General features: G+C 49.5%; 1 long non-coding RNA gene across 1 annotated transcript in view; it reads left to right on the top strand.

Annotated features, from left to right (window-relative positions):
• The window catches only part of LOC142583420 (uncharacterized), a 146,503-nt gene extending 128,281 nt beyond the window's left edge, over positions 1 to 18,222 (top strand). Inside the window, exon 4 of the long non-coding RNA XR_012828619.1 lies at positions 18,199 to 18,222. This is a non-coding gene — a long non-coding RNA (uncharacterized LOC142583420). The remainder of the gene's footprint in view (positions 1 to 18,198) is intronic.
• Positions 18,223 to 19,325: the final 1,103 nt, after the last annotated feature.

Genomic DNA, 19,325 nt, shown 5'->3' with positions numbered 1-19,325 from the left:
CGAGAAGATGCGGTGGCCTGAGAGGATCCCCATAAAACATGGCACATTTTTCTTCAGGAGATGTGTGAGAGGGCGTGCTATGGTGCCAAGATCTTTAAGAAAGCGGCGGAAGTAAGAGAAAAGGCCCACGAAACTTTGGACATCTCTTGCAGACCGTGGAACAGGGAACTCTTTCACGGCGCGGATTTTCTCTGGGTCCGGTCGGATGCCAGACGCATTGACTTCATGTCCAAGAACAGTAATCTCACGGTGGCCGAAGTTACATTTCTTGGAGTTGAGCTGTAGACCGGCCTTGCGAAAAACGGCAAGTACAGCTGAAAGGCGCTCAATGTGTGTGCTGAATGAGCGTGAGAACACAATAACATCATCTAGGTAGCAGAGACAAGTCGACCACTTGAATCCTTGGAGTAATGAATCCATCATACCTTCAAATGTAGCCGGAGTGTTACATAGCCCAAAAGGCATAACTTTGAATTGGTAAAGACCATCAGGCGTTATAAAGGCGGTCTTTTCACGACCTAGATCATTGACAGCGATTTGCCAATATCCGGACCGCAGGTCGATGGACGAAAAATACTGTGCCCCGTAGAGGCAATCGAGGGCGTCATCGATACGAGGTAGTGGGTAGACGTCCTTCTTCGTTATGCGGTTGAGGTGGCGGTAATCGACGCAAAATCTACATGAACCGTCCTTTTTAACCAGCGCGACAGGGGACGCCCAGGGACTTGACGATGGCTCAAGGGTGTATTTCGCTATCATCTTGTCTACTTCCGTTTTGATTACGTGACGCTCCGAAGCTGAAACTCGGTAGGGTTGCCGAAGGATGGGTGGGTTATCGCCTGTATGTATACGATGTTTGACAAGTGACGTCTTGCCTAAGGGTCAGTTGTTCAGGTCGAATATATCCTTGTGGGGAAGCAACAGACTGCAGAGCTGTTCAGTCTACGCAGGAGTCAGATTCGGGGCGATCATTTTCCTAATGTCGTTGTCAGCACATTTGGCAGACCGGAAAGGCTCACAGGAAGCGTCGACGGCAAAAGTCTCAACGCAATTATACTTCGAAAACAGTGATTGTAGCCGGGGTGATATCTTTAGGTAGAATTAGCTTAGCGAGCCCGAAATTCACCACAGGGAGATACATGCGATTGTCTGTGTCCCTCATTATTGTATGCGGGACAGAAACGTTGTGAGTGAGAACGATGGCAGTTATGGGAGCGGAGATATAATCACCACCGGGAACTGGCGTAGAAGGTGACATTTCGATGTATGTCAAGACCTGTGGTGGAACATGAACAAAATCAGTCGGTCTTAGGCGAATTTCGTGTGGTGTCGGAGGAACGCCCAGTAGAGGCAGGCCAAGACGCACAGTACTGGAGGAACAACCAATGAGCGCTGAATGGGCGGAGAGGAAGTCTAGGCCTAGTATGAGGTCATGGCGGCATTGGTCAAGCACAGTGAAAAGGCCGACAGTATGGCGGCCGGAAATGCTCACACTTGCAGTACACATTCCGACCACGATCACCGTGCTACCGTCGACGATTCGTACGAACCGAGTAACGGCAGGCGTAACAATTTTCTTTAAATGGCGGCGTATAGGCGGCTGGTCATAATCGATATGTGTGCTCCGGTATCTATGAGTGCTGTAACGGGTATGCCATCAGCGTGGACGTCAAGAAGGTTATGTCTCGTAAACAGCGTCAAAGGAGGATTTTGCGGCGAATCCGACATTGCAGCACCACCTCGAGGTGCCGCATTGCCTAGTTTTCTTGCTGGGGCGGTCCTGGGTAGGTCGGCGACGGTGAGCGGTGAAGCTGGCGACGTTGAGGCGAGGGCGAGCAAACATAGCGGCGAGTCAAGGTAGTGGCGTCGGAAGCGTCGTAGAAGCGACAGGGTGAGGAACTTCGGGGCAAACTTGAATTCAGGAAGGTGTTTCCAGGAGGGGACGGCCAACGGCTGTGGCAGTGATGGGAAACGTGACCGATTCGGCCGCAACAGCAACAGATCGGCCTGTCGTCAGGTGTACACCAGTCCGATGGATTCCTGGTAGTGTAGGGATAACGGACACTATGAGGTGGACTGCGATAGGACCGAGGCATAGTAGCAGGGCGGGTGTCAGGACGATTCAAGGAGCAGGTGCTGGGAAGGCCCATATTAGCGATTTCGTGGTGAACCATGGACTGGATCAGCGATATCGCCTCAGCAGTGTTGTTCCAAGACGTCTGTTGAGGCGAGGCAGGAAACGCTGCTTCGAGTTCGCGGCGTACAATTTGGGTCACGTTTTCGCTTGGTGGTGGCGAGCTAGATTGGTCGGTACAGGAAGAGGTCGCTGCAGTATTTGAAAGCCGTGTAAACTGATTGTATATACGGCGACACTTCGCTTGCTCGAAACGGCGGCATTCCTTCATGATGGCGTCAACAGTCGGTAAGTTTCTAAAGACTAAAAGGTTGAATGCGTCGTCCGCGATGCCTTTGATAATGTGTCCAACCTTGTACGCCTCTGGCATGGACGTGTCGATTTTATGACAAAAGGCTGGGACGTCCTGAATGTAGGAGACATACGATTCGGTAGCAGTTTGGGCGCGCGTGGCGAGTTGTTGCTTGGCGGCTAGTTGTCGACTGGTCGGATTACCAAAATCGTCGGACAGCTTTCCTTTGAACAAGTCCCAGCTGGTTAGCTCTTCCTCGGGTGTGTAAAACCAGGTTCGCGGTGTTCCGTTGAGGTAGAACACGACATTGGCCAGCATTATGGTCGGATCTCACCTGCTCACCTTGCTGACACGCTCATACATCATCAACCATTCCTCTACGTCAACACCATCGAGGCCAGTGAACCTGCCGGGGTCTTGTGGCTGAGGTAGAGCAAAGTACTGCAATGTCGTAGTCGGCATTACAGCTGCAGGCGTGGTGCCTTCCACTGGAAGCATAGTCCCAGGCAGGGTGAGACGTCCGCTGCGGAGCTGCGTGGCGAAGACGCGTACCCCGCACGTTCACCAAAATGTCACGGGTATAAAACTATTTACACGATGTATTTACACGATGCGTATATAAAAAGCAGCCAAGGAATTCGAAGACGCTGTTGCCACCTCGTCGTCCTCACCGTCGACAACCTTGTCCTCTTTTTCCACCGTAACAATATATATAATTTCTTGCACTTGAAGAAACTTCGTGTGACCTCGAAAAATTCAGCGCTGAAGTGACAGCGTTATATGTTGTTAGGAATGGCCTGCAGAGGTGCCGACATGCAAAGTTTTCCCAGCCAGCTGCAGCAGCGGGGTTGGCGTTTTCTAGGAACCGACCATCATTCTCCAGCCGAACGGCGCCACTAGGTCTACTGTGGAGACTTGTTTTGAAAGGACGACAAGGCGTCATTCCACAGCCTCTTGGCGTCACACGCCAAGGACAACACGCCGAGTCAGCAACTCTTCGTCGCCGGAATGCCGAGAGGAGGTCGGCGAAGCAGGCTTTGTTAGTGAACTCGCCATCACCGACCTGGTCTGTCGGGAGCAGGCGAGCGCCTGAAGGAATGTATTTGGCGGCACCGTTTCACGCGCCTTTCAAGACACAAGGCAATGTAGAACCACGGCGGCCACTCTGCGGGGGTCAGCTCGGGGATTAAGAGGCGCCTCCTTAGTGCAAGACCCAGTTCTGCGAAGACCGTCTCGCCTCGGTGGGGGCAGTGAAACCTGTGCAGAAGTGTGTGAGTACGCCCTCCCCCTCAAAGGCGGCTCGGCTACGCTGACTCTGGTCGAACGTTTTCCCTCACCTAGGAGGACAGAGCGTATTTAAGAAGCTGTTGAGCGGCTCCTCAGGGTGCTTTCTCTCGCAGACATGAACTGCAACGTCCGCATGCAGATACTGTAAATGAACCCATATTCCTCGTTCTCAATGAGAACAAGTCTCTCACTTCAACAACGTCCTCAGCGGGGATGAGTTGGACGATGGCATGGGCCAGCTACCATCTATTTCATGCCTGACTGCAAACATTACAATGCGTATGTACAAAACCTCATAGCCGGAGACGTCTCATTTTCGCAGCCTGAGTGCTCTCGGTGGTTCCTTCGTGCAGTTGTCGCACACTTGGCCACCGCCAACAGTGCTTCGCCTTTCCGGCGAAGCTGCAGCCCCTCTCTCTTACTGTTTTTCAGTGAGTCCGAGTGTAAGCGATCTTGCGCTTGACTCCTGTTGATTCTGATTTCGTGTGAATCCGGTTCAACCTCATTTCGGTTACTGAGTGAACTATCATGCACCAAGACTTAAAAATAGAGCAGTTGCATTACTCGAAGAAACCCTAGTGCTATTGTTTCCAGTATATTGGAAAAGCCACCTATAATTCTTTGGTTACTGAAATTTAATTCAGTAATTGAAACTAATTATCTAACTCGAGAAGTACTGTCCTAATTTTCAAAGTGTCAATGAGGCATTTGTAGGTAACCAAAATGACACCTAACTGCGATGTTTTCAGCGACGTACTAATTGCGTATATCTTTTTAAGTCTGACAAATAAACCTCACGATGTATGAAAAATACCTCGTGACAGCGCTCCCACCCGCATCATAAAGCACCGCCCTAAAATAAGCCGATTGAAAGCAACTGCATTGCCTGTCGCAAGCCCGAAGAGACAGTGCATTAGCTTGATATTGGTACGGAAGGAGCACCAACAGCAGGTTTCGCGGCTTCGCAGCTATCCCTTCCTCTCATTTCTACGTCCCAATTATTATCCGTCTCTCAAGGCCGACGGATCACATTGATAACAAAATCGCCTTGATAACGTGGCCGAAGCGCCACTCTGACCATGCACGAAATGACAAAAGTAGTGCAATGGGCATCGAATGTTTCAACCCCCCGCCTTGGCTCGCCCCGCATCGAGGTATAGTGTGCGCGAAGCTACGTCTTGCGTCAGAAACTTGCTTCAAATCAAAGCGAAATTAAAGTCACCGTATTATTCTTCATGAAAGTGTATGTATGTGTTGCAAAAACAGGCTTGTGTCAGAAAATAAAACCGAAATAAACAGACCGGGAAACGGCCAACGTATAGAGAAAAGGCAAAACCGATGCCCGTTCATGTAAGTCAATATACAGCTTCTGAATGAGCCGAGTTAGGAATCAAGATATCTACACACAAAAAAAATCCGATTTCAGTGTGCGCTTATTATCCATGAATTCGCAAGCTCGTGAACACCAACTACTGCCTAGAGGACGTGGCCTAATAGGTCTCCTTCTGCGGCTACGCAGTTCTGTGTCCGTTTTATCACATCGTTAGCGGCTTTCCTGATGACCGACGCCGGCAAACATCCGCTATCCTTGTCTTGAGCTGATCTGACGTCTGTCTCGATCATGTAAGCACGATCTTTCACATAACCCCAAAGAAAGAAATCGAGTAGAGAGGTCAGATGTAACTAGCCGGCCAATCTACCGGCCCGTGCATGCCAATCTATTGCGCATGAAAAGTCGCATTCAGCCAGTTTCGTGCTCGGCAGTTGCTGTGTGCTGGCGCGCCATCTTTACGCTACCCCAGAAGTGGAAGACGTGACCGCGGGACGTCGCTGAGAAACTCATCCACCACTTCTTCAAGGATTTCGGCTACGAAATGCTGTCCAGTGTTACGTTTCGCCTCCGACGTGCGGTATAGCCGGCGCGGATGCAACGGACGCCGGGGCTTCGTTCACAGCGGCGGACATTTTGGCCAGTTCAGCGCTGTCGCAACGCCTCCTGCTGAGCGCGTCCAGACATGTTTCAATGCCACGTGTCTTCGTGTGTGTATGTGTGTGTGTGTGTGTGTGTGTGTGTGTGTGCGTGTGTGTGTGCGCGTGTGTGTGTGTGTGCGTGTGTGTGTGTGTGTGTGCGTGTGTGCGTGTGTTTGTGTGTTTGTGTGTGTGTGTGCGTGCGCGCGAGCGCGTGTTGGTGCCCACGCTTGTCAAAGCGCGGCAGCTGGGGAGAGGAGCTCCCCAACTGTGAAGCGAGGAGGTCTGATCGGCGCCGGCCCGGCGGATACGTCACTTCTTGTCACAACGTGTCCGTGCGCCGCCGTCACGTGCGCCCCTTGCGAGCCGTTCCTTCTTGCCCTCGCCTCCGAGAGTATAAAAGCAACTGCCCTCGGACGCCAAGAGAGAAGCTTCGATTTATTCAGTCGAGTAACGTGGTCTCCCGTTTCTCCACTTCGGTCGACCTGACCGGCCGCTATTTTGCGATGCTAGAATAAACAAGTTGTTCTGTTAGCAGTCGACTCATCCTTTGCCAGGACCTTCGGATGCTGCCAGCTGTGCCCCAGGCCGCCAGGCCAACGCTACCCTTGGGGCTTGCGACCCATTTGCAACAACTGTTTGCCAGCGGTGAGATCGTGACAACGGAGGCCAGCAGCGAAGATATGCGGTTGACTGTATGCTGAGCAGCACAACGACCATCCGGGAGCAGTGCAACTAGCCCTGTGTGATGACTGGTTGCCTGCAGCGGAACGACTGTGCTGAATTCTTGGCTGCGAGGTTTAGTGAGTGCGGGACTTTCTTCTTCTGAGTTTTGCCAGGCTTTTGTTAGTGTCAGAAACAGAGTTGGTAATTGTGGTTGTCGTTGCTGCCGGGTTAGTTTGCGGCAAGGCTATAGTAGGCAGTAGAGAAAGCAGCATTCAGAGCAGCCATGGATTGGAAGTCGTTGCGCAAACCGAAATTGCTGGAGCTTGCAAGAGAGTTGGGTCTGGATGTCTCAGACAAACTCAGAAAACCAGAACTGCTAAGGGCTATTCTTGAGTTAGAAGCTGAGGATGACGAGCTGTCGGAATGCCTTGAGACCATTGAGGAGAGGGAGACAGCAAAAAGACAGGAGCGCGAACGTAAAGAGCAAAAAGAGAAAGAAAAAGAGGAGCGCGAACGTAAAGAGCACAAGTAGAGTCACTAAAATTCCTTGGAGTTATTTACAACGGAAATCTTAACTGGCGGCGCCGCATATTGAATATATTGCCACAAAAGGAGCTCGTTCAATGGGCATTTTGCGCAAGTTGAGCAACCGAAGAACAGGTATGCGAAGAAAATCCCTCTTGATGGTATATAAGATGTATGTTCGTCCGGTGTTAGAATTTGGATGCGTTTTATTCTCAGGTGTTCCAGCATACAAGCTTCGGCCGCTAGTTTTGTTAGAACGAGAGGCGCTACGACTGTTCTTAGGCCTCCCAAAATAGGTTTCGAATGCCGTATTATACCTGGAGGCAAGAATCCCACCCATAATATGCTGATTTCCCCTTCTGACCGTTCAGACTTTCCTAAGGCTATATGAATCTCCATTAAACCGCCTTCAAATTATTTTCCTCTCTGATCCAGAATTATTTTTTCCTATTCATTGGCCCAGGTTTCATAGACCACGGATTATATTTGTGCAAACATTACTTGCGCCACTAAATGTGCAAATTCGCGAGGTGCTTCATGATAATACGCATTCAAATTACCCAGTGATCAGGTTCGATGACATTTTCCTAAACAACGCGAAACTACTCCCTTACGGCATCTAAAACGCCATGTTGCAAGACCACCTAAGCAGCCTAGAAACAAACGTTATCATTGCAACAGATGCCTCACAGTGCGAGGAAAAAGCTGGGATTGGAATATTTTGTCCTGCACTCGACTGGTCTTTTTCTTTAAGGTTGCCTGATTTTGTGCCTATTTTTCTGGCCGAGTTATTAGCAGTAATCCTAGCTTTACGTAAATTAGACCCAATGATTACAACGGCTGCCATTCTGACTGACTCCCTTTCAGTATGCTCTTGCCTTACCGCTACTAATGAGTCACCCATGCTAAAACTCTTCCACTTACTAGTTCCAGCCCATGTGCAATGTGTTCACTTGATTTGGGTGCCAGGGCATAAAGGTTTGTTTTTTAACGAAACTGCTGATTAACTGGCAAATGCATCACTATCCGGCGCCGTTCTTCCTAAGGCAGCTTTTTGTCCCCGGCCTTTTTCTCTTGGAGAAATAAAATGAATCTTGAATCTTGAACCTATTCTACCAGTGACAGCACAGATCACGGCGGCAAGATTTCGGATGTGATCAATAAGATTAGCCTTATCAAACCTACATTTGACTGCTTCTCCAGAGTATAAGCACCTGGCATTTCCCTGTTTGAAGAGGTAGCTTAGCGCAAATAAAACCACGGACACAAGGAAGACAGACAAGGACAAGCGCTACTCACAACTGTTTAATGGAGGGAAGGATGGTGCATAAATATATATATCCTCTTGTCACGCATGCGCCTACCAAGCAGAAGTGAAGCCGGTACATGCACATCAAAGGCGGTCGCGCATGAAGTTAAATTCGGCATCCAGTAAAGTGATGGAAGGCTCACTCACACATCTATCTCTATTCGTCTTGATAAAGAAGGCCTCAAGAGCGAGCCTGGAAGACGCGTTGCCGCTCCTGCCAAGAATAGTTGTCGCAGAAAATCGAGCGTCGCAACCACACGCGGTAACATGAGCCACCAAATGTGCGCCCTTATCCTCTTTTTTCTTTAGTTTTTGCGCATGTTCCCTTAAACGGTCATTCACACAACGCTCAGTTTGACCAATGTAGAGCTGCCCACAGGGGTGCAAGGGTATTGCATAAACAACCCCTCTGGAGCACTCAACAAAGGGCTTCTCATGCCTCGTGCGGCAGCCCCGCCTGCTCTTACAGCAAACTCGAGAACACAGCTTCGAAAGCTTGTTGGGCGCAGAGAAAACCAGATGAATACCATGACGGTTAGCAACCTTTTTAAGGTTGTGTGACACCTTGTGTACATAGGGAATAACCTCTGGTCTTACCTTCTGTCGTTCGACTTCTGCGCTCGCCCTTCGTGCTCCAAGCTTTACTTTTTGCAGAAGAGACTCTACTATAGCATTGACGACCGTCAAAGGGAAACCAGCTGCCAAAAGGCGTCCAACTTGGTTCATAAAACTGGACCGCATTTGGTGTGCGCACGATTTCCGCAAAGCCGATTCCAAGCAAAGACTACCAACTGCTCGCTTCACCACTTTAGAGTGTGCGGAATCGTACGGCAGCAATTGCTTCATGGCTCGCGGTTGGAGCACGAAGGGCGAGCGCAGAAGTCGAACGACAGAAGGTAAGACCAGAGGTTATTCCCTATGTACACAAGGTGTCACACAACCTTAAAAAGGTTGCTAACCGTCATGGTATTCCTCTGGTTTTCTCTGCGCCCAACAAGCTTTCGAAGCTGTGTTCTCGAGTTTGCTGTAAGAGCAGGCGGGGCTGCCGCACGAGGCATGAGAAGCCCTTTGTTGAGTGCTCCAGAGGGGTTGTTTATGCAATACCCTTGCACCCCTGTGGGCAGCTCTACATTGGTCAAACTGAGCGTTGTGTGAATGACCGTTTAAGGGAACATGCGCAAAAACTAAAGAAAAAAGAGGATAAGGGCGCACATTTGGTGGCTCATGTTTCCGCGTGTGGTTGCGACGCTCGATTTTCTGCGACAACTATTCTTGGCAGGAGCGGCAACGCGTCTTCCAGGCTCGCTCTTGAGGCCTTCTTTATCAAGACGAATAGAGATAGATGTGTGAGTGAGCCTTCCATCACTTTACTGGATGCCGAATTTAACTTCATGCGCGACCGCCTTTGATGTGCATGTACCGGCTTCACTTCTGCTTGGTAGGCGCATGCGTGACATGAGGATATATATATTTATGCACCATCCTTCCTTCCATTAAACAGTTGTGAGTAGCGCTTGTCCTTGTCTGTCTTCCTTGTGTCCGTGGTTTTATTTGCGCTAAGCTACCTCTTCAAATATGGACGACCAACTAGCCCAACAGTCAACTCTTCTGGCATTTCCCTGGCATAGCGAATCCTGTGACACAAGGATGCTTGAGGTCTGCCTCACCAAATTACGCTGCCGCATACCCACGCTGAATTTCTATTTACACAGGTCGGGTTTGGTTCCCTCCCCCCTCTGTTCTTTTTGTAATGAGGAAGAGACGATACACCACTTTCTTCTATCTTGCCGCCGCTTTACTGCGGTGAGAAAAAGATGGTTGGAAATACCTTTTCGAAGAATTCGCCTGGACTTGACAGAACCTACAATTCTTTCGTTCGGAGCGTCCACTTTGGGATTCAGCCGCAGGGATGCATGCTTCGCTGTCCGAACATTCCTTACGGAATCTAAACGAATGCCCTGCTAAATTCCTTTCTTTTTGTTTTTACTTTTAAATTAATTATTAATCATTCAATTGACCTTCCTGATTTTATTTCACATGTACTTCTGCGCTATTCAATGCTATTTCAATAGCTATTAGGAAATTTATGCTCCATAATAATTTCGAATAATCCATCCATTTCTTGGCCAATGCCCCATCGTGGGTAGGAGCCACGCGCATCACAGGCTACAACAACAACAACAACAATAAAGCCTCTCGAAGTAGAGATTGAACGCGCTCGTAATGGAAGTCAGGCACACGGTGCAGGAGAACGAGTATCGTTCAAAATGACTGACCTGATGCGGCCGTTTAAGCTTGGAGAGGACATTGGTTTGCTCCTGGTTAACTTTGAGCGAACGTGCGAGAAGCAGGGGTTCTCTCGGAAAACGTGGCCACAGCGCTTGCTCACTTTGTTAACCGGCTAGGCGGCCGACGTAGTCGCTCGCTTGAAGAGAGAGGAGGCAGAGGATTTCGACAAAGTGAAATCGAGTCTGCTAAAAAAGTACATTCTGTCAGCGGAGGCGTTCCGTCGGAAGTTTCGGGAAAATGATAAAGGCAGAAGTGAGTCATATACAGAGTTTTTCTACAGGCTAATGTCAAACATGCAGGAGTGGCTCAAAGAAGAGAAAGCGTTTGGTGACCACGAGAAAGTTCTGCAGTGTTTCGGGCTGGAAAAGTTTTATAGTCGGTTACCTGAGAACGTGCGGTACTGGGTCTTGGATAGGCCAGACGTTAGTACGGTGGCTAAAGCCGCCGAGCTAGCCGAGGAGTTTGTGACGCGTCGGGCTCACGAAGCTAAGGACGGTCGAAAGGGTGAATTTGGCTCCAAGTTTGAGAGGCCGAAGTTCACGCCCATGAGAGTGCGTAGTGCGGATGCGAGTGAAAGCAGTCCGACCGAACGTGAGGAGACGGCGGCAGCCGAAGCCGAACGCAGAAAGCGGTTCGAGACGAGGCAAGCGCGCGTTTGTTATACGTGCCAGAAGCCGGGTCACTTTTCAGCGCAGTGTCCAGAAACAAAAACAAAAGTTGTGTTTTTGTCATTATGCAGCACTGACGAGAACATGAAGCTTCTCGAGCCTTACATGCGAGACCTCCTCGTGAACGGGAAAGAGTGCCGAGTGCTTCGTGATTCCGCAGCTACAATGGATGTAGTTCACCCCTCTTACGTAGAAACCGATATGTTCACGGGCGAGTGCGCATGGATCAAGCAAGCCGTGGAAGCTCATAGCGTGTGTCTGCCCGTAGCAAAAGTGCTTATTGAAGGACCTTTCGGAGCACTTGAGACGGAGGCCGCAATGTCATCTATGCTGCCCCCCCCCCCCCCAATACCCGTACCTATTTTCGAACAGGTCCGATCACCTCCTGCGCGAGAAGGGGCTTTTGTTTGGTGAGGCTAGCGTTCAGGCCTTAACCAGATCGAGAGTTCGGGAGCTCGCTGCAAAGGCGGTAGTTGCGGGGCCGACGTTGTCGAACAATGAGAAAGGGTCGGAGGCGCAGCAAGCTGATCTTCAGAGTGCTCTGAATAAAATTGAGCCTGTAGCGTTGAAGGCACCAGATACTGGAGAGGAAATGCCCGACACGGGAAAGTTAGAAGAGCTATCTGCAGATTTGCTCATCGCGCCTACGTCAGATGGACTGAATAGGTTGCTAAACGTCAGCCGGTCGGCTTTGATAGCCGAGCAAAAAAAAGATGGCAGCCTAGAAAGCATGCGCTGCAATGTCAAGGAAGGTATCGCCAAGAAAAATGCTCGTTTTGTGGAAAGAGGTGGGGTCCTGCACCGGAAGTACCTAGACCGCAGGATAGTGGAGTTCGATCAGCTGATCGTGCCTCAGTGCTACCGTCAGGATCTGTTGCGCTTGTCGCATGGGGATTCGTGGTCCGGACACCTAGGAGTTAAGAAAACTAAGGACCGTCTCTTGCAAGAGTACTATTGGCCAGGGTGTTTTCGGGACGCAGACCACTTTGTGAGGACATGTGACACCTGTCGGCGGGTGGGCAAACCAGGGGAAAAATCGAAGGCGCCGTTGAAGTTGGTACCTATCATTACGGAGCCTTTTAGACGGCTCGTTATTGATACAGTGGGGCCTCTGCCGGTAACAACCGCGGGGTACAGACACATTTTGACTGTGATCTGCCCAGCGACAAAGTTCCCTGAAGCAGTGCCGCTTAAAGAACTCAGCTCAGTTGAGATAGTCAATGCACTACTGTCCATATTTGCGCGAGTTAATTGGTTTTCCTGCGGAAATCCAGTCAGATCAGGGCACAGTGTTTACTAGCGCTTTGACGATAGCCTTTCTCGAGAGGTGCGGGGTAAAGCTGTTACACAACTCAGTGTACCACCCACAGTCGAATTCCGTTGAGAAGCTCCACTCCGTCATGAAGCGCGTGTTGAGAGCATTGTGTTTTGAACAACAAACTGACTGGGAGCTGTGTCTGCCTGGGGTTATGTTTGCATTAAGGACCACGCCGCATGCGGCTACGGGGTTTTCGCCAGCAGAGCTGGTGTACGGTCGCTCGCTGCGGTCTCCGCTTCGCATGCTTCGAGACTCGTGGGAAGGCAGGGGCGACGACCCAGTCGTGGTGGAGTACGTGCTTAGGCTCCTCGAACGCTTAAGAAGGGCACAGGAGTTGTCAGGTGAAGCAATGGCAAAGGCCCAGCAGAGGGCCAAGGTTTATTATGATCGGACAGCCAGGGCCTGTCGTTTTGAGGTGGGCGATGAGGTAAAGATATTGCGCGCATCGCTAAAAACAAACTCGACGAGCAGTGGGAGGGCCCAGCACGGGTTGTTCAAAAACTGTCGGACGTTGACTACGTGGTGAGTCTGCCAAGAAAACGGAAAGCACAGCAAGTTTACCACTGTAATCTGCTCAAACCCTATAGACAACGGGAAGCAGTGGTGTGTATGATGGTAAACGTTCCCGAAGAGCTTCCGGTCGAGCTTCCGGGACTAGGCTCAGTGACGAACAGGGAAGACACCGATCAAGTCATCAGTGACTTAATCAGTAAAGCACCGCTGTCGCCTGAGCAGAAAACCGAACTACACCAGCTCTTCCAAGAGTTTCAAGGTCAGTTCTCTGAGAGGCCTGGTAGGACTTCTGTCCTTACTCATGAAATAGAACTTACCTCCCCAGAGCCAGTACGATCCAAGGCGTACCGGGTGTCACCCCGCCAGCGCGATATTATGGAGGCTGAGGTAAAGAAAATGCTACAGCTCGGTGTTATTGAGGCGGGTGAGAGTGATTATACCCCCCCTTTGATTTCAGTTGAGGTACCGGGCAAGGAACCTCGCCTTTGCGTCGACTACCGCAGGCTTAATTCCATCACTAAGGATCAAATTTATCCGATCCCTAACATCGAGGAGCGCCTTGAGAAAGTTAGAAGCGCTCAGTTTATTTCCACCCTAGATCTTGTCAGGGGTTATTGGCAGGTCCCACTTGCAGAAGAGGCTAGTAGGTATGCGGCGTTCATTTCACCAATGGGAACATTCCGTCCTAAAGTTTTGAGTTTTGGTTTGAAGAACGCGCCCTACTGCTTTTCAAGCCTCATGGACAAAGTGTTGCGGGGACAGGAAGAATTCGCTTTACCGTATTTAGACGACGTAGCGATATTCTCCTCATCCTGGTCTGAGCATATGGCACACTTGCGGGCAGTGCTAACCCGCCTGCGCCAAGCGGGCTTGACAGTCAAGGCTCCCAAGTGCCAGTTAGCACAGGCCAAGGTTGTCTACCTCAGTCACGTGATTGGACGGGGTCGTCGCCGCCCCTCTGAAATAAAGGTGGCCGCTGTGCGAGACTTCCCGCAACCGCGCACGAAGACCGATATTCGGTCGTTCTTAGGTGTCGCCGGCTACTATCAGAGGCACATCCCCAGGTACTCTGATATCGCGGCTCCCCTGACGGATGCTCCAAGAAAAACAGAGCCCCAAACAGTCGTCTGGGACGAGACAAGGGAAAGAGCTTTTAGCGCCCTAAAGAGCGCCCTAACAAGCCAGCCTGTGCTACGATCCCCAGACTACACAAAAGGGTTCGTTGTTCAGTGCGATGCTAGTGAGCGAGGCATGGGCGTTGTACTGTGCCAACGGGAAAATGGAGAAGTGGAACACCCCGTCCTGTATGCTGACCAGTCGTCAGCCGGCGTACAGCGCCACCGAGAAAGAGTGTGCGTGTCTCCTGTGGGCCGTTCAGAAATTGTCATGCTACCTAGCCGGCTCAAGGTTTATCATTGAGGCGGATCACTGCCCTCTCCAATGGCTGCAGACCATCTCTTCCAAAAATGGCCGCCTCCTGCGCTGGAGCCTCGCTTTGCAACAATATTCCTTTGAGGTGCGTTACAAAAAGGGGAGTCTCAACGGTAACGCCGATGTCTTAAGTCGAGGCCCCTAACGTGGGAATCAGCCTCAAAGTTGTTTGTTACTGATGTTTTTCTTCCTGAGGCAGGATTTTTAACATATTGCTTTTGTTTAGTGTTTCAAAGTCATGACGTGCTTTCTAGTGCAATTTTCCAATTTGTCGACGCGTTCTAAGTGCTGCTAGACTACTGTAAGGAACTAGGCAGTAGTATAAAAGGGGAAAGAGCCTGGCATGGCTTAGTGAGGGTTGTGTCGTGCTTGCTGACTGAGCGGTTGAGTTTCGGCGTAGTTCTAACGCTTGCTGAGAACGAGAAAAAAATGGCAACTCTCCCGAAGTCACTTTGCAGTGTCCTGTGTGAACCTGAACGTGAGAACGAGGCCTTCTCTGTGCGCTGCGCTCAAGAAACGCCGAGGGACGACCGACTTCGGTTATGAGCGTCATCGAGCGACATCCCTCCGGACAGCGGATGCAGTCCCCTGTCCATCGGGATCTCCTTCCCCCGGCGGGGCGGTCTGTTACGTTTCGCCTCCGACGTGCGGTATAGCCGGCGCGGATGCAACGGTCGCCGGGGCTTCGTTCACAGCGGCGGACATTTTGGCCAGTTCAGCGCTGTCCCAACGCCTCCTGCTGAGCGCGTCCAGGCATGTTTCAATGCCACTTGTCTTCGTGTGTGTGTGTGCGTGCGTGCGTGCGTGTGTGTGTGTGTGTGTGTGTGTGTGTGTGTGTGTGTGTGTGTGTGTGTGTGTGTGTGTGTGTGTGTGTGTGTGTGTGTGTGTGTGTGTGTGTGTGTGTGTGTGTGTGTGTGTGTGTGTGTGTGTGTGTGTTGGTGCCCACGATTGTCAAAGCGCGGCAGCCGGGGAGATGAGCTCCCCAACTTTGAAGCGAGGAGGTCTGATCGGCGCCGGCCCGGCGGATACGTCACTTCTTGTCACAACGTGTCCGTGCGACGCCGTCACGTGCGCCTCTTGCGAGCCGTTCCTTCTTGCCCTCGCCTCCTAGAGTATAAAAGCAGCTGCCCCCGGACGCCAAGAGAGAAGCTTCGATTTATTCAGTCGAGTAACGTGGTCTCCCTTTTCTCCACTTCGGTCGACCTGACCGGTCGACCTGACCGGTCGCTCTTTTGCGATGCTAGAATAAACAAGTTGTTCTGTTAGCAGTCGACTCATCCTTTGCCAGGACCTTCGGATGCTTCCAGCTGTGCCCCAGGCCGCCAGGCCAACGCTACCCTTGGGGCTTGCGACCCATTTGCAACACCAGTCAGTGTGTGATCGAAGATGGGGCCGATTATAGCACCGGCGTAATTTATCACACCACACATTCAACCCCCCCCCTGGTACTGTGCTTTGTGCAATTTACCCAGTATAGATTTGAGTCACTCAAATGTGTGCATTATGCAAATTGGCCGTTTATGCAAAATATGACTTCCTCTGTGCCCATGATATTGCTCAAAAAGTCCGGTGACTCATCGGCTTTTGTGAGGAAACAATTCAAGAAATGTGCACGATTCTGTTGGTCCCTATCTTCCAAGCATTGGTGCTGGTTAAGGTGGTACGAGTGAAAGGCCGAGTGATTTAGAATACTCCAAACTGATGACTTGGAAATTGATAACTGGGCAGCCACGTGCCCGCACGCTAGCATCAGGGTTTGAGGCCATGAATGCTAGAACATCCGTGCGTAGGCTTGGACTAAAAGATGGAGTCCTCCGCCGCTGTTTCTTGAAGCTGCCGGTTTGTCTCAGGTTTTCGTAATTCCTGATCATAAGTTAACTGAGTAATATTTGTTGGGGGGGCTAGTTGGTGCATGTTTCCAGAAGAGGGTTGTAGCGCCGAAAAAAGACAATAGCAAGCGATAAGGGACAGGCGGTGTGGTCTACATGGAAGTGTGGTCTACCGCCACACTTCCATGACTGATATAAATTTTGCGACCTTCCTCTCGTTGCCATTTGCAGATCCCAAGGCAAGGGTCATGTTTACCGTCCGCTCATTAGAGAAATACATGGCGACTGGGACGAAACAAACCGCACCGCTAAACCTTTGCACTGACGTTGTCAATTCGCTTTTGTTGTGATAGATTTTGTGGCAAAAAAAATCCGTACATTTTCTCTACGCTAAGACAGCAGCTATCACAGCTTGTTTCCAGCTAACGCCAAACGCGACATGTTACTTTCGTTCTCAATAAACCAGAGGGAGCCTGTTCGAGGGCGCTGCTTTAGGGTCCTGGTGGGATACAGTCACGTGGTATTCTCCATATTTCGCAGTGTTTATTTATCAGTCGGGAAAAAAATTGTAAGCAATTAGTACCTCGCTGAAAATACTACAGTTACATGTCCCTTGGCTGTGCCTTGAAATGCCTCATTGGCACTTTGATAGTTAGGACAGCACGTCTCGAGTTAGATAATTAACTACAACTACCTAATTCTATCTCCGTAACAAAAAATTACTGGCAGCTACTCCACTGTACTGTAAACAATTTGCACTAGGTTTTCTCCGAGTAACGCATTGCTCTTTTTTTAAATATTGGTGCGTGATAGTCAGTTGGGACACCCTGCATATATTTATGACCTTTGCGTGCAACCGACGATGTTGTCATCTCTAATAAATGTTGTAATTTATTAGAAATGCTTTTTTCACATGAGTCGTTAGCATTGCTTACTAGAAAGAGAAGCACTACACAACCTTCACGTGCATTTCACATGCAATTGATAAAACACTCTGCCGAAGGGGTCACTGATGGCTATAGTTTATTTTTTTTTCATGGTCAAAAAAGCACGCAAGGCAATTTAAAGCGTGGTGAACATACGGGCAACATATTCATTCTCTAGGCATTGGCTATCCATACCTTTAAAAATAATTTTTAATTGGCCAGCTCCATCTCTTTCAAAAATGTAATAAACCTTGTCCTGTGTATACTTAAATATATTGTGCATTGTGTATTGCGGTTACAATGGAAATTTAAAACAATGTTCAAGTGAGAAAATACGGATGAGGTATATAGCCAGTGGCGTAGCTAGGTCGTCTGGCACCCGGGGCCCATAAGTCTTCTGTCACCCTCCCCCCCCCCTCCGGGTGTAGTCGAGGAAGGCGAGGATATCGACGACTTCCTGCTTTCAGCACAGCCGCCTTGGATACCGCGCACGTCCCCGGGTCCCCCGCTCCTTTGCTTTCTTTCCTAGAGTTCGCGGATGCAGCAGGTGTACACGCTGTTTTTTCTGCGCCAAACAACACGGGGTGCTGCACTGGTAACTTGTGATAAGCGCATGTGTGCACATCTTCTGTCAGACTGCAAAGCCTGGCAGCCAATAGAAATGCGGCATCGTGGAAAATATGGCTCACGTCACGAGTAACAAAAATACCTTTGTAAAGTTTTAATTGTTGTTACTCGTGACTTGAGCCATATTTTCCACGATGCCGCATTTTAGCGGCAATATTGCATTTGCAAAATTGAAGCTCGACATTTATATCTTGCCCAACAACAACCTCACAAAAATCGTCGTAAGTACTATGGCGTGCAGTATTTTGGCTGTGGGCAGCCCTGAACGAAAACGAAAATCATATTGTGTGTCAGTGACACTGATCTCCCCACCCTATTAGAAAACGCCACCTGCCTCCCTGCTTCGCGGGTGCCAATGCTATGACAATTACGAGTTCTCTTCATTGGGATCACTAAAGCCTTGTTTTTATTTGCAGCTATACGGACAAACGTGATTATCCGAGCTGCGGTACCACCACAAGATTGGGAACAGAATAGAGCACGCTTCGCGTCGACTCTTGGCCTCACCATAAAAAAAAAGGAAAAGGCCGCGATGAAGCCCGTGTCAGCGAAAGCTTGCACTACTATTGGTCTGCACTCGCAATAGAGAGGATTGAGGGATCAACGTCACTGGCCCACTATTTCATATTTCTTTCACTGCTGCCATACTGGGCGCCATCCGCAGTGCCAAAGTACTGAAGGCTGTAGCACCCAAAACGATCTTGTTTAAGAAGTTTTGTTGAGTTAATAACATGACTTTGGGTCCTCAATTCTCGAATTGAAGTGCTTCCTCTATAAGTACTAATTAAGGGATTATTCAGGATATGGTTATTACTTATCTGCCGTATTTTTCACGCTACCGAGTTCCTAGTAATCACAAAGACACACAACTTCATAGAATAGCAGGAAATATCCTCACAGAATTCACCATATTTTTAATAAAATTCCGTGCAGCTGACACAGACACTGTAATTGTGACATAAAGTCACACAACAAAAGAAATGATAAAGAAACCGTTATCTAGGACTAGGAGAAAGATCTTTTATTCAACACCGTGAAGCTCATAAAAAACTAATACAATGATTCAAGATTGATAAATAGAACATTGTATACATATTGCCGATGCACAAAGCATCGTGGGACATCGAGCTTTTTGCACTGAAGTGACCACCGGTAAGGACACATTTCCTTCAGAAGTTCTTTTTCCGACACTTCGCTTCTGCAAACTCACTTATTACGGTAGTGAAGTTTATACTTTTCACATATCTTTTTCTATGGTCAGTATTGCCAAGTTTGACAGCCTTCCATCACTCATGGTGGAGCGCAGATACGTTTTGATCAGCTTTAACTTGGAAAAGTTCTTTTGCATGATGCAACTAAGACGCAGATTGTGAGGAACAAGCGAAAGATAACGGTAAGATTAGGGGGGAACTCAAATAAGTTCCATTTGGCGATAAATTCCAGGAACTGTTGTGCGGTCCATGTCCCCGTGACATCAAGGTGATTTCTAGCGCCCTTGAGGTGCCGATAACTTTAACGTGCGTTCTTAGAAGCACAATGCGAT

Source organism: Dermacentor variabilis, chromosome 5 (assembly GCF_050947875.1).
Source record: "Dermacentor variabilis isolate Ectoservices chromosome 5, ASM5094787v1, whole genome shotgun sequence".
Lineage (NCBI taxonomy): Eukaryota > Metazoa > Arthropoda > Arachnida > Ixodida > Ixodidae > Dermacentor > Dermacentor variabilis.
This window is presented reverse-complemented; position numbering and strand designations above follow the sequence as displayed.